General features: G+C 49.6%; 1 non-coding gene across 1 annotated transcript; it reads right to left on the bottom strand.

The window, feature by feature from the left end:
• Positions 1-313: 313 nt before the first annotated feature.
• Positions 314-386, bottom strand: TRNAW-CCA (transfer RNA tryptophan (anticodon CCA)). Its single transcript has one exon. It is a non-coding gene; the product is annotated as a tRNA-Trp (tRNA).
• Between the last annotated feature and the right edge of the window lie 12,885 nt (positions 387-13,271).

Genomic DNA, 13,271 nt, shown 5'->3' with positions numbered 1-13,271 from the left:
TGGCCTCAATAGTGTGTGCTCTGAAGTGAGACAGCCTGGCTCTGCCTTTAATTACTTAGACAATTCACTTAGCTTTCCTGCTCTCAGTGTCCCCAACTCTGAACTGGGGACGATGATGATGATGATGATAATAATAATAATACCTCCTCATAGATTGTTGGCAGATTAAATAAGATAATAGAGCTTAACTTATCTTAGGGCACCCGATATCTTTTTTTAAAAATATTAATTAATTAATTAATCTGGCTGTGCTGGGTCCCAGTTGTGGCACGTGGGATATTTTTTTTTTTTAGTTGTGGCATGCGGGATCTAGTTCCCTGACCAGGGATCGAACCCAGGCCCCCTGCATTGGGAGCATGGAGTCCTAACCACTGGACCACCAGGGAAGTCCCAGGGTGCCCAATATCTATCATTGCTTCTATAAACAGCTCCAGACACAACAACGTTGAGCCCTGAAACCCTTCTTTCTGCCCCAACTCCAACTTTTAAGCTTATTTCTCTCATCAGGTACCCATTAAGACAAAGAAGTGGATAGGCTGTATCTTTGTGTGCCAGGGTAATCTAGAACAGTGCCTGGCCCTTGGTAGGTGCTTCATAGATGCTCATTGAATGAATGAGTCTATTGGTAAACCCTGGGCTTTGCGATCATAAAGATTGAGACTGAATCCACCATCTAACACTGCATAAGCTGGATGAGATACTGATTCTCCATGGTCCTCATGTTTCTCATCTATAACCAGGGACAATAAATATCTATCTTACTGTAGTGGTTCCCGGGAAGCTTGTTAAATAAGATGCATATTCCCAGGCTTGTCCCTGGAGATGCTGAGTCAGTAAGTCTGGGATGGGCCCTGATGCTTATATTCCGACAAGCTTCCAGGGAGGAGGGGGGTGGTGCCATGTGGGTGCCCTGAGGACCACACTCTGAGAAACACTGCGTTGCAAGTTCATTGTGAGACCTCAGTGTGGCTGCAGGTGAACTACTCCTGGCTGGTGTCCAGTCAGTTTTAACACCCTTCCGCTTCAGTGATTGAGAGATCCTGTGTGGTGGGGCACCTTCTGGATTTTATGTCAAGACATTTGGGCTTAAATGTCACACCTGCCAAAAGACAGCTCTGAGAGATTAGGTAAATTACTTTTCGGGCTGTCTCTTTTTACCTCATATGTACATACAGATTTGAAGGGATCTTTTCAAGAGTATCACGTGAGAAACTATGAGAGAAACACTCTGCAAACCATAAAAGGTCTTTCAAGTGTTATGTTTTTCATTTTATGGGTTCATTTTCTTTTTTATGATGAGCCCCTAAATCCATATCCTTAATCCTAAACCAGAAATGGTTTCTTTTCAAATAGAGAATCGTTTATAAGGTGAATCGGAATTAAGGTAGCCCAGGGGACCACTCGTAAGACACAAAGGCCGTGTCGAAAGGAGACACAAGTATCAATGACCAGCCTTAGGTGACAGGTGCAGGGCCTGAGGACAGAGCAGGCTGGGACGAGTAGAGGTCTGGCATTGTGCCGCTGCCCAGTGCCCCTCCTCCCGTCCCTGCTGAAGGCTCCAGTCTGGTCCACACCGCTCACTCCCCAAGCTCTAGTCTCCATCTACACACCTCTCTCCTCCTTGCCTGCACTCTCCAGGGTGGGGTCAGGGAGCATCCAACACCTTTCTTGCTGTCACCTCCATGTTTCTAATTATGATGAGAAAAGGCCACGTTTCTGGAACTCAGACCCTGGCAACTGTCTTTGATTTAACGAGAGCTGATGGCGGGGAGAGTCAACACGTTTCTGAGTCAGACAGACTTGAGCTCGAATCTGTGCCCTGTAAGCTTTCTGTCTCTGATACATCCTCGCAGCCTCTGATCCTCACTCTCTTCCTTACCTAGAAGCTGCTGCTAAGGATAAGTTCCTCTCTTGATTGACGTGATAAATAAATGGGAATCAAGAGTGGAAGAAAGAGGCATTAATCGAGCACCTACTGTGTGCCTGACCCTTTGGCTACGTTACTCTGTACGATCCTCACAGGCCAGTGCTCTTGGGTTATCCCCGTCCTCATCCTGTTAGAGCCAGGTGTCAGGAGCACAGGGATGTCTGCCCCTCCCCTTCACTAGGATCTCCCCAGCACCTAGAACATGGCAGACGTGCAGCCATGCATTCTCCCTTTGGAAGGAAATGGATTCTACCAGAAATGAAAGTATCAACAATCCACCAAAAGCTACATGGCCTGGAAATGCCAGAGCAGGAGCCCAACCCCAGCCTGCCTGCTTCGGAGGCCCCGACACTGTCATGCTCAGTCACGTGGGTGGCCCAGCTTTCAGGGCAGGGACAGGCTGGGTGTCCCTGCCACGCTCTGGACCTGTGTGCTTGGGAGCTCTCCTGTCTCCCTTAGATCTTTACCTTCCCCCTCACTATCTCTCAGACTCACCATCACCTCATCATAATGCAATTGCACGATTCCTCAACATTATAGGAGAAAGCAGTTAGATAAAATGAAGGGAAAATAGTAATATTTGCAAAGACCAGTAGTACTGAGCTTTCCACCTCATCTAGGGGCTAAATGTGCACGTGGAGCCTCACCACCCCGACCACCTGAAATCCCCCAAGGGTGGAGTGGGGTTTTTTTTCACTTCTGTCTCTTACACGATACATGATCTTTACATTTTGCCCACCGTTGTGAAATCTAATGGCATCATTTTCATGCACGGACACGGGCCTGCCAGCTGACAGTGGTTAGCAATTCTTATTACAAATATATCTTCTAATTCCTGAGCTAGAATTGTAAAGCTTTTCTATAGTGACACGGAACCAAAATATCAAAATTGCTCAAGCCTTTAAAGAAAGCGGCAGCAAAAGGTTGTGGAGTGCCTTGTAAGTAATGCTGCAGCTCGGCTCTCCAGAATACAGATCGGACGGCTGCCTGAGTTTTCCTGTCACCTCAGATCACCCAGGAACTCAGACTCTAAGCTTCCAGTGCCTTTGGCAGGAGTTTGAGCAGAGAGAGAGAGAAGGTGAGGGGTAGGGGTGAAGAGAGAGAGGGAGAGGAATGTCTTTGAAAAGAAACTTGTGCAGAGTTTTTATCATGACGACTCTCTGGACGTGGAAGGGCCTCTTTGGGGTTTGGAGCGGAAACACTGAAACAGGATGCGTCTGTCAGGTTCCACCTGTAGGCCTGCGGTTTGAAGGAATCCTCCTCCCTCTTCTCAGGCCACATCCGCTTGGAATTTCCTCAAGACACAATCCACCATTCATATTCCTAATGACGGCACCTCTTCATTTCTTCCCTCCAGCCCCGGGCGGGCAAAGGTTGTCGTCTTTGGTGTCCCACTACCTCCTGGGCTTCTCTCTATCACAGAAAAGCCAGTGTAGACAATTGGGAAGCATTCTGGCTTTGAAGCTGAGGTGAGCTTCTGTTTTGGGCATATGACTTAGGATACAGGGCGAGACATCTTACCTGTCAAAGCCTTAATCAGTTCACCGTCAAATGGGCTTAATGATATTCACTGAGTGGAATGATTTCGTGGGTGAAATGAGATAATATGAGCAGCAGCATGAAAGGAAGGTTTTTTTTTGTATTTTTATGTATTTTACCACCTGTGATTTGGGGTGACTCTCTTCTTTAGAAGACGGGGCTCCTTGGGGGATCACCTAGACCCACAGCTCTGAGGATGGTGCTAGGACTCAGCCTCTCTTCTGAGCTCTTGACTCTGTTGATCTCTGTGTGCTGGCTTCTTTCTGCAGGCAGGCTTTCTCCCTGTGGTTAGGAAGATGAAAGATGGCAACCCTCAAGTAGAATCACGTCCTCACAGCTTACCATTCTGCAGGGTCAGGCTGCGGTGGAATGGAGGAATCTTTCCCCCACTGCGATCCACATACGAATCTCAAGGAAGGCTGGTTGGCACGCCTGGGTCGCATTTCCACCGACAGATCCCATGTGGGAGATGGGATAGCACATGCCTAAGTATCGACTCCCTCTACCTCCCGTCCTAGTGTTCTGGAATGGGGATGGGCAGTATGGGTGCCTATTCCCCCAGGACCACAGGAGCAGGAATAGTTATTCAATGGAACAGACTGCTGGCACCAGCAAAGGGAAGGATCCCTGGGAAGTCAAAACAGATAGATGTGCATTGCAAGGCCAAACCCTGCTTAATAAATTAATCAACAAACAGACGCATGACAGCAGGGTTTGGGAATAGGGTAAATTAAGTTCGAGTCCCAGTGCCTCTGTTGACTCGGGTGACTTTGTATGTTGAGACCTTGCCCATCTGGGGCTGGTATCATGGGCTACAGAACTTTCTGGTTGGATTAGAAGATCTCCAAGGTCCCTTCCAACTTTGCGTGTCTATTATCTCACGCTGCTGCTCTTTAAGAAAGAATTGTAGGTTAATTGGAACAGGGCTCTTTCGGCAGGCTCGGGAGAAAACCGTATAGATATCTATAGGTTAAATAGGGTAATGGCAGGCTTTCCCTGACTCAGGGGAGTGTAATTTAGAAGATGAAAAATAAGTAAGACTAGCCGTCGTATTTGGGACAGTGCTGAGAGCTCTCTTTAGGGAAGGCCACAGACACGGGCGTTCTGCCAGCTGACCGTGGGAGGGTCAGGTTGTCTGGCAGGAGGGATGAGCTGGGGCTATGAGGACAGGGACAGCACAGGGAAAGTGCATCGTTGTTACCATTCTCAGGATTAAACACAATTTGCTGGGTGATGACTTAGCCTTGCATGGAATAGGTGAGGAAACAGAGGCTCAGAAAAGGGAAGGAACTTGGCCTTGGTCTCCCTGCCAGGACTGGGGTCAGAGAGCCCCTGGGCTGCATTCCTCAGGCCCCATGGAAAGGTCTGAGTGGTACAGGCCGTGTGCTGGCCTTGGCTCAGGGATGGGGGCCCACCCTAATGTGAAGAGCCAGTATCAGGCTACTCGACGTTCAAGGCCAGGCAAGAGGGAGACAAGGGGCCCGGCCGCACCCCCCCCTCAGCAGCCATCTGGTGGGGGGGGGGGCGTGAGGGGCTGTTGTCTGAAGCCCAGAGCCCTGGGGTCCTTCCTGTCCTTCCCACACCCCTCCTTCTTCTTCCTGCCTCCCAGCACACATGACGTGGGCTCCGAAGGCCCGAGGAGGGCTCTGCTGTCTAAGGACTTGAGTGGTACTCAATTCAGTAGACAGGCGGCTGTTCGTGGCCCGGATTGGAGCCAGAGGGACCCAGCGGTCAAGGCCCCCGGGGAGGGCTGGGCCCTGTTTTGCGGGAGCTCTGGGCGCTGCTTGCCTTTCTCAGACCAGCCTTGGTGACCGCTGGTCACTTTCCCCTGCCTTTGTTTCTCTCCTCATCTATGTCTGCCCCTCTCTGACATTTCTCCCTTTGGTTCATTTGTCCCTTATGACTCCATTTGCTTTTGAGTTTCTTTGTTCGCTTTCCGCTTCTCTATTCATTTCCTTTCCCATCTGCGCCACCCTCTTTTCTCGTCTCTTGCTGTGTCTTTCTCTGCCTTGGGTCTCGGTCTTCCTCTCTCTGCTGCCATCCCTGACCCCTGCCCTCTCTGTTTCTTCCTTTGCAGAGCTCGGCTGGCTCCGCACACAGCCCAGCACCTCCCTAGCTCAGCCCCATCTCACCCTGGATCTCTAGGTCCTGGGTGGCTTCTTCCTGAAGGCCCAGGCCTGGCCCCTGATGGAGAGCCTCCTCCTCCGGGCTTGTCCCCCAGCTCCTCCCTCTATGAGGTCCCCTCAGCCTGGAGATGTTGATGAAGTGCCCTCTTTACCCCATTTGGGGGCCTGGCACTCTGGAGAGTAGAGGGGGCTTTGGGGGCAGCGAACCAAGACGTGAGGGCTCACCCCTGGCTCTGCCCTCCGTCTGGGCTGGCCCGGCTCCCCTCTATCTGCAGGCTCCCCCTCCAGAGACTCCACTGCCCTTGCCCACAACTCTCCCAATGGACTTGAGGGCTCAGGGAGAGGGCCGTCTGCATAGTGGGTCCTAGTAGATGCCACCCCCATGTCCCCAGCCATCTCCCTGTTGTATTCCAGGGGCAGCCCTTTACCTCTCCAGTCTAAGATCGTTCACAGACTCCACAGTCAAATAAGCATTTATTGAGCACCTACTGTGTGCCCGGTGTTGTGCTAGGTACTGTCCTAACACCTGTACCTTGGGAAACAAGCTAGGCATGGCCCCTCTCATCACAGGGCTCACGCGCCACGCACAAAATCAGACAGCAAATGAGAACCGACGGTGCCAGGTGGCGAGGGCTCTGCCTGGGGAATTGCAAGACTCTGTGGGTCCTGGGGGTGGGGGGGTGGCACCCAACCAGGTCAGTGAGGTTTAGGGAAGCCTGCCCTGAACAGATACTCTCGCAAGCTGAGACTGAAGGATGTATTAGATTTTCCTGGTAAAGGGGTGGGTGTATGTGACGGGGATTGGAAATTATCCCGGCGGAAAGAACAGCCGCTGTGAAGGCTTCAGGTCAAGGAGAACGTTTCTCCCCATCCCTTGTTCCCCAGGAGAACACACCTTCATCCTTCAAGATTCAGCCCAGCCGAGACCCTCCCTCTTCTGAGTTGCTATAGCCCCCTCCCCCGTTCCGCCAGGAGAGCCGTGTGTTACTGCTTGACAGACTGGTCCCCTCAGTGGACAGGGGCCATCTCTGACTGACATCCCAGAGCCTGGTACCAAACCTGGGATCGTCAGTCCTTAGTCAGTGTCGTTGAGTTCTGATTTATGAACGGATGGAAGGGTGGAGGAATTTAAAAAGAAAAAATGACGGCGTTCTGGGCATGATCCAAACTCCGAGGCTGCCAAAGCTTCCTTCATCCGCCCGGGCTCCCTCCAGAAACCCCATTTCTTTCCAGCGTCCTGGGGATTTTGTAAAGGCTGATCCATCATTGTCTCCGGCTGCCAAGAACTCCTTTTTCTCCAAGAAGTCAAACTAACCCCCAAATATTGGATGTGTTTGTATGTGTTTCCTGCAAGCTGAGGCATGGCTTTCGAGAAGTAATCAATTCCCATTGACTGGCAAAATGTGACTTGTGTCCTCTTGGCCAGTTTTGGACGGCAAAGTTCATTAAAAGCAGGCATCTGGCAAGTGGACACCCCTCAGTGCTACGGTAATAAGGACTTATTATGCCAAGCAGCAGGATCTGCCCTAAAGAGTCCCTGGCATGATTTCGTGGGGACTTGCCCATCTGCAGCAGCATTTTTTGTAAATGAGTAATTTGACCATGGTAAAAATCCATGAGGAGTTTTTCCGAGCTTGGCCGGTGAAGGGTTGGGAGAGAACTCGATGGAGAGGAGAGGGGGAGCTTTGGCCTGTGGTGGTGTGGAGACCCCTTCCATCCCTCCTTCTCCTCCCTGCTCTGACCCCCACGCTCCTGGCCAGAGATTTCTCTTGTCATCACTGGCAGGAAAGTGGTTTGGCCCCAGGCAGACAAAGGCACTGCTTTGGAGTCTTGTGGCGCCTTGGAGCGGATGGACCCACATGTCTCCCACAGTTGTTTGCTTTCAGAGGCTCCCAGGGCTGGAGCTAGGAAGGTTTCCATCGCTTCCTGAATTTGCACAGGGCAGCGGCTTCTGGAAGTCATCAACTCTGAAAGCAAACCGGCACAGGACTCCCCTGAGCGGGCAGTCCAACCAAAAGCAGGAGTTTGCTTTGAACTGGTGTTTATGGGGTGCCCATCATGTCAAGCTATGTGATGGGCTCATCCGCACGCAGAGATGCCTCATGGTCTTTAGAGCAAACACCAAAGCTGGAGATCGTCGACGGCCTGGTTTGAAAGCAAAGCATCATGTTTTGTTTTCCATTTTAAAATGTTTACATGGGGGGGCTTCCCTGGTGGCGCAGCGGTTGAGAGTCCGCCTGCCGGTGCAGGGGAAGCGGGTTCGTGCCCTGGTCCGGGAGGATCCCACATGCCGCGGAGCGGCTGGGCCCGTGAGCCACGGCCACTGAGCCTGCGCGTCCGGAGCCTGTGCTCCACAACGGGAGAGGCCACAACAGTGAGAGGCCCGTGTACCGCAAAAAAAAAAAAAAAATGTTTACATGGAAGGTCTAAAAGGTTATGCAAAACAAGTATTGAATTACTTTTGAGAGCTGGAGCTAGAGGGTTGGGGAAGGCTTTGAATTTGTACTTAACATCCTAAATATGTTATTCATAAATTTAAGAAGTAGTTATTAAAATACTTATTATAGAAAGTTTGGAAAACATAGAAAATAAGGCAAGAAGAATATGATACCTGTTAGATATGATTAACATTTCCATTTCATCCTATTAAACTAAGACTCAATGCACCCAAATTCATATAGATGAAAGATGAGCCAGGATTTGGTTCAGATTTGGCAATGGTTTCTACCCTCCTGGGGTTTCTGAAAGTGTTTTCTATATAACCCTCGGTCCTAGGAGAGCTTCCTCTAGAGGGAATAACAGGCTCCATGCTCAGATAAGAGTGGGATACGGTGGTTCCATGTCTTATAATTGATGATTCACAGTCAATGTGCTTACAGTATGTATTTGCTTATTAAAGGCTCTGAGAAGTCCTGTAAACCGCCCATGAAACTGCATTCCACTCATTTTGGAAAATGCATGCTCCCTCCTGCCCCAGCCCATCCAACCCTCTCCTTCCACTGGTGTCTCTGGAGTCTGTGTGGGCAGGTGGGGACCCTATGGTGGAGGCAAGGGCGAAGTGACCTCCAAAAGTCCTCACTTCTGGGAGGAACAGTGGGAATCTTACTGGCCCACACATTTTTTTTTTTAACAGATGAGGGAATTGCAAAGGGGAAATGAGAGTGCCTCACCCAGTGTGACAGAGGAAGTCAGTGGCAGGATTTTGACTTGAACCCCAGCCTCAAGAGCAGGACCTGGGCCCCTAGCAGATGTGGCTCCCCACAGAGGCCTGAGGTTCAGCTCAGGTGCTCATGCGAAGCGGGGCCTGCCTGGTCTGGCTGTGGTGTGGCGAGTGTCTCCAGCAGAACCTGATCATGAAGGCCAAGGTTTAACAGCAGAAATACACCAAGCTGCCTGGCGAGTTCTTTGCTTTTGCTGCGTAGGAGACGTTATTTCTGGACTTTGAGGGTGGGTGGTGCCGCTTCAGCCCACTTTTCCTAGCAGCACCTACTCTTCCATGGCACGTAAGTTTGGGCCTCAGCTGAACTTGTCCTGGAGCCTTCTGGGGGCCAGGCTCTGTGCCCAATGCTTTATCCGGCTCCCCTACTCAGTCTGCCCAAAGGTCCCATGAGTGGGGGCAATCCCACCTCTTTCACATTCTGGAGAGGACCAGGTTGCATTGTCACGGCCAAGAGCCCAGGCCCCAGAACCCACTCCCCACCTTCCATGAAACCATCACTGACCAATAGCTTTGAAATCCCAACACTCTGAGTGGCCTGCAGGGATTAGAGATCCGCACACCTTACATTCATTGATTTACATTTTCATCTTTTTCTGAGCATGAACTAGAGGCCAGGAACCATCTAGACATTGAATCCAAAGGTATTAAGACACCTAGTTGGGGACAGTTGTGTTTAGAGCTCACCGAGGTAGTGGTGCTGATAAAGCTCATTTCTGGGTGCAGGCAAGCTTAGAAGGGCCTTCTGTGGAAGGGACAGCTCAGATGGATTTTGAAGGATGAGGCAGGCTTAACAGGAAGGAGCCAGGAGGCATGGCTTTCTTTTCAATGGAAAAGCTTAGCTGAAAGGGGTGGAGGTGTGAAACAGCACATCTGGAGGCCAGCTGTAGAGCAGCCCAGGAACAGGGGGGATTTGGAGGGAAGGGAGTGAATCCAGCCTCAGCGGTGGGCAGGGGTCAAAGGCCAAATCTGGGGAATGGCGTGAATCAAGTGCAGAGGACAGATTAAGAAGGCCCCCAGGGAATGCATGAGAACCAGGCAGGAGACAATGCCCTGGTCCAGGGGCTGCCTGGTCAGTGGAGCGGCACTGAGACTGTCATCGGAGGTGGGGAAGGCACCTGAGAGGTGAAAGCGAGGGAGGGTCTGCTCAGATGGGGGGCTGAGGAGGGAGGGTCCAAGTCAACTTCCGTGTCTCTGACCAGTGTGGTTGCAGAACCCAGACCGTGGTCTCAATTCCACGTGAGAATGAGGCATTAAGTGCGTAACTAAACACAATTTGATAGCTAGACCTTTGGAAGTCTTTTCCCATACAGTAAATCACTAATCAGTCATGTTTTAGGCATACCAAAGCCAGGCAGTGGGGAAGGTCCATCCTAGGTGTAGATAATAAGGGAGTACCTTGTTGGCAGAGAGTTGGTTAAAAATCAGTCAGCTTTCTCTTATCACCTGATGCCGGAAATTCTGAAGAGTGTCAGGAGTAAAATACAGCTCTCTGGCCGGTAGATTTCTCCCGCCGCTGACTGGCCTGAACTTTTCGGTTTGCACCTTCAGCCTCCAGCCTCACTGGCTAGTTTAAGCTGATCTCATTCAGAGGGCCGTGCGCTTTTACTAGCGCTTTTACTGGCAGTGGGTCTGTTTGGCAGGCTACTAAGTGTGGCTTGGAGGGCTTCTGAGCTTCTTCCTCAAGAATGTTTGTAAGGGCCTCACTCTCCCTTTATACGTCCCCTCCGCAATCTTCAGACTCCAGGACAGATTGCCTTGCCGAGTGGGAAGACTCTCACAGCTTCTCGTCGGCAGATCTTCAGTGGATTACTGATCAGGGTCTCTGGCCAGGAGGAGGCCCTGCCCTTCTCCTCCCCAGGGAAAGCACTCTTAGTCTCTTACATCATGTAGATGCCCCCCACCCCCCGAGGGAGCTTGCAATGTTTGGCCTTTCTCTGGGGCAGCAACAGTGATTCACAAGGAACGTGCAAAATATTGCTCGTGGTGGGTGCCGTGTCAGGGCCTCTTGGTATTAAGGCTCTAAATAAAGCCTCATAGCGAAGGGAGTGGGACAGGGAGAGCAAGTGCAGGTGATCCTTCCAGAAGGGATCTTTGGAGTCACTGCCTGAGAGGGTAGAACCTGGCAGCTGGCCCAGAGGACGGCAGGGGTCAAGGCTCTTCTCAGATGGGGCCCTAAGGCCTGATTGTAAGTTGCCAGCAGCGTCCTCAGCTCTTCTTGCAGCTGCGAACCTCCTGCCCCTCCGCCTTACATTTTCATGCGCGGACTTGGGGGGCTCTGATTTTGGGGTGGGGATGGTAGTGGAGTGAGGGTAGGCCAGGGACACAGGGACACAGCATTCACCAGGAATCATATTTTGTATGCTCCTCCTGGACCAACCTGGCTGCCCCAGAGAAAGGTCAAGTTCCTACCTCTACTCTGTGCCCTAGAGCAGTGGCTTGAGACGGCAGTTCTGGGTCATGCCCAGCTCTCAGGTGTGTGCCTCCTAGTACATGCCACCTAGGTCCAGGTTGGAGCTGCAAATGCAGCAATTGTTATCCACAGATGTGGGACGAGCATTTGCTGGCTGATGACAAAACCCTTGGGTAAGTCTGCTCTCACTGATACTCCTTCCAACAGGTCAGCTCACGGGAGGCCTGCTTCCCCTTACCGTCACCCAACGTCCAGATTGATACACATTTACTTAACCGGTGGTAACACTTCGGGTGAAAATGGCATCTTACGTTGCTTGCATTTTTGCTTCCTGATTACCAGTGAAGGCGAATACTCTTTGATGTGTGTTGTCGGTTTATACGTCTGTTTCTGGGAATTGCCAGTTCAAATCCTTAGGTCATTTTCTGTTGGCTTGTTTATTTCATCTTTTACCTATTGATTTGTAGACATTTTATTATGTCCTCATCTTTAATCTGTTTTTCTCATCATGAGTATTTTCTCTGTTATAAATTTTGAAAATATTTCTTGTAATCCAGTGTTTTGTTGGTTCCCTTTACAGCGTTTGTGTTTAGAAGGCCTGACTTAACCTCAATATTAGAAATATATTTCTCTGTGGTTTTTTTTTCTAATTATTTGACATTTTTACTTGTTCGACGTGTGATGCTTTAATAATTCTGGAACCTATTTTTGTGACTGATGTTAGGTAAGGAGCTAGGTAGGAATCTACTTAGTTCCTTATGTCATATGAATAGGCAGTTGTTTTCACACCATTTATTGAACTGTCCAACATTTCTCAACTGATATGAAATGCTTCCTTTGTCATGGTGAATGTTTCTATACGTACGTGTTTTTGTATACATATGTGTGGGTGTGCATTACCCATGCCTAGATCTCTGTCTGTATATTTGCATTCATAATTTGGTTCTGGTGCCATTTGTGAGGTCTTTGCACTGTATCAGCAATAATAACAGATCTCCTAAGTCTGTTTTGCTTGGCACATTTAGCAAGTACATATCTAGTGGCTGGACATAAAGAGCTACGCTTCCAGGGGTCCTTACCTTCTGAGAACTCTCATGTCCTTGTGAGTGGGCTGACACTGGACATGTTTTCAAGGCTGAAAGATTTATAAATAGTTAAATTACCATCTGAAATCCTGGAGTGGATCCTGCAATAGAAAGACATTAGAAAAAACTGTTGGTATCCAAGTGAGGCCTGTAGTTTAGCTAATAATATTGTACCAATTTTAATTTCATAGCGTTGACAGTGATGACAATTATGGAAGATGTCAACATTAGGGGAAGCTGGATGAAGGGCATATTGGAAATCCCCCCTATTACTGTTGCAACTTTTTAGTAAATCTAAAGTTATTCAAGGATAAAAAAGTTTACTTAAACATTTTATTTTATTTTTTTGATCAGCATGCAATGTTGATGCAACAACAGTAGAGATGCAATCACAAGCTCCTCTGGGGCAGTCAGTGAATGTGTCCCAGAAGGTGGAGCCTTTGAAGAGTGTGGCTTCTGAAAGGCTCTTCACCACTTTGGGATTTGGTTCTCATTTTTCTCATCCACATAATGAGAGAAAGTTGTGAAATGAAGCCCTTTCCCCGTTTTGGAGATAGGGTTATTTGCTCTGTTGGGAAGTGTCCAGGCTCAGACTTCTTTGAGCATCTGCAAATGGCACACTCAAAAGATGCTTAATGAGTTTTGCCTTCAAGCAGGCATAAGTCATCAAGTTGTAATACCGAAAGAGCGAGGAGCTCAGGTCAGAAGAAAATCATTTGAATTGCAGGTCGACAGACTGGCCTGCTGTGTGGCACAGCACTTAAATTCTCAGAGCCTCGTTTGCTCATCGGTAGAATGGGGATTAAGAAATTGCTACCTCTCAGGGCTGCCGTGACACTTGAACATGGTAATACATGTGGAAAGCATACCTGTCAGTACCTGGTGTGTTGTCAGTGTCTATGAACACAATTCCCTTCCTCACTTCCCTCACTCTTGCAGCACTTTAACTCCTGTTCAGACTAAT

This window comes from Phocoena phocoena, chromosome 20 (assembly GCF_963924675.1).
Source record: "Phocoena phocoena chromosome 20, mPhoPho1.1, whole genome shotgun sequence".
Taxonomy (NCBI): domain Eukaryota; kingdom Metazoa; phylum Chordata; class Mammalia; order Artiodactyla; family Phocoenidae; genus Phocoena; species Phocoena phocoena.
Note: the sequence above shows the minus strand (reverse complement) of the source record. Positions and strands in the feature narration are given on the sequence as shown.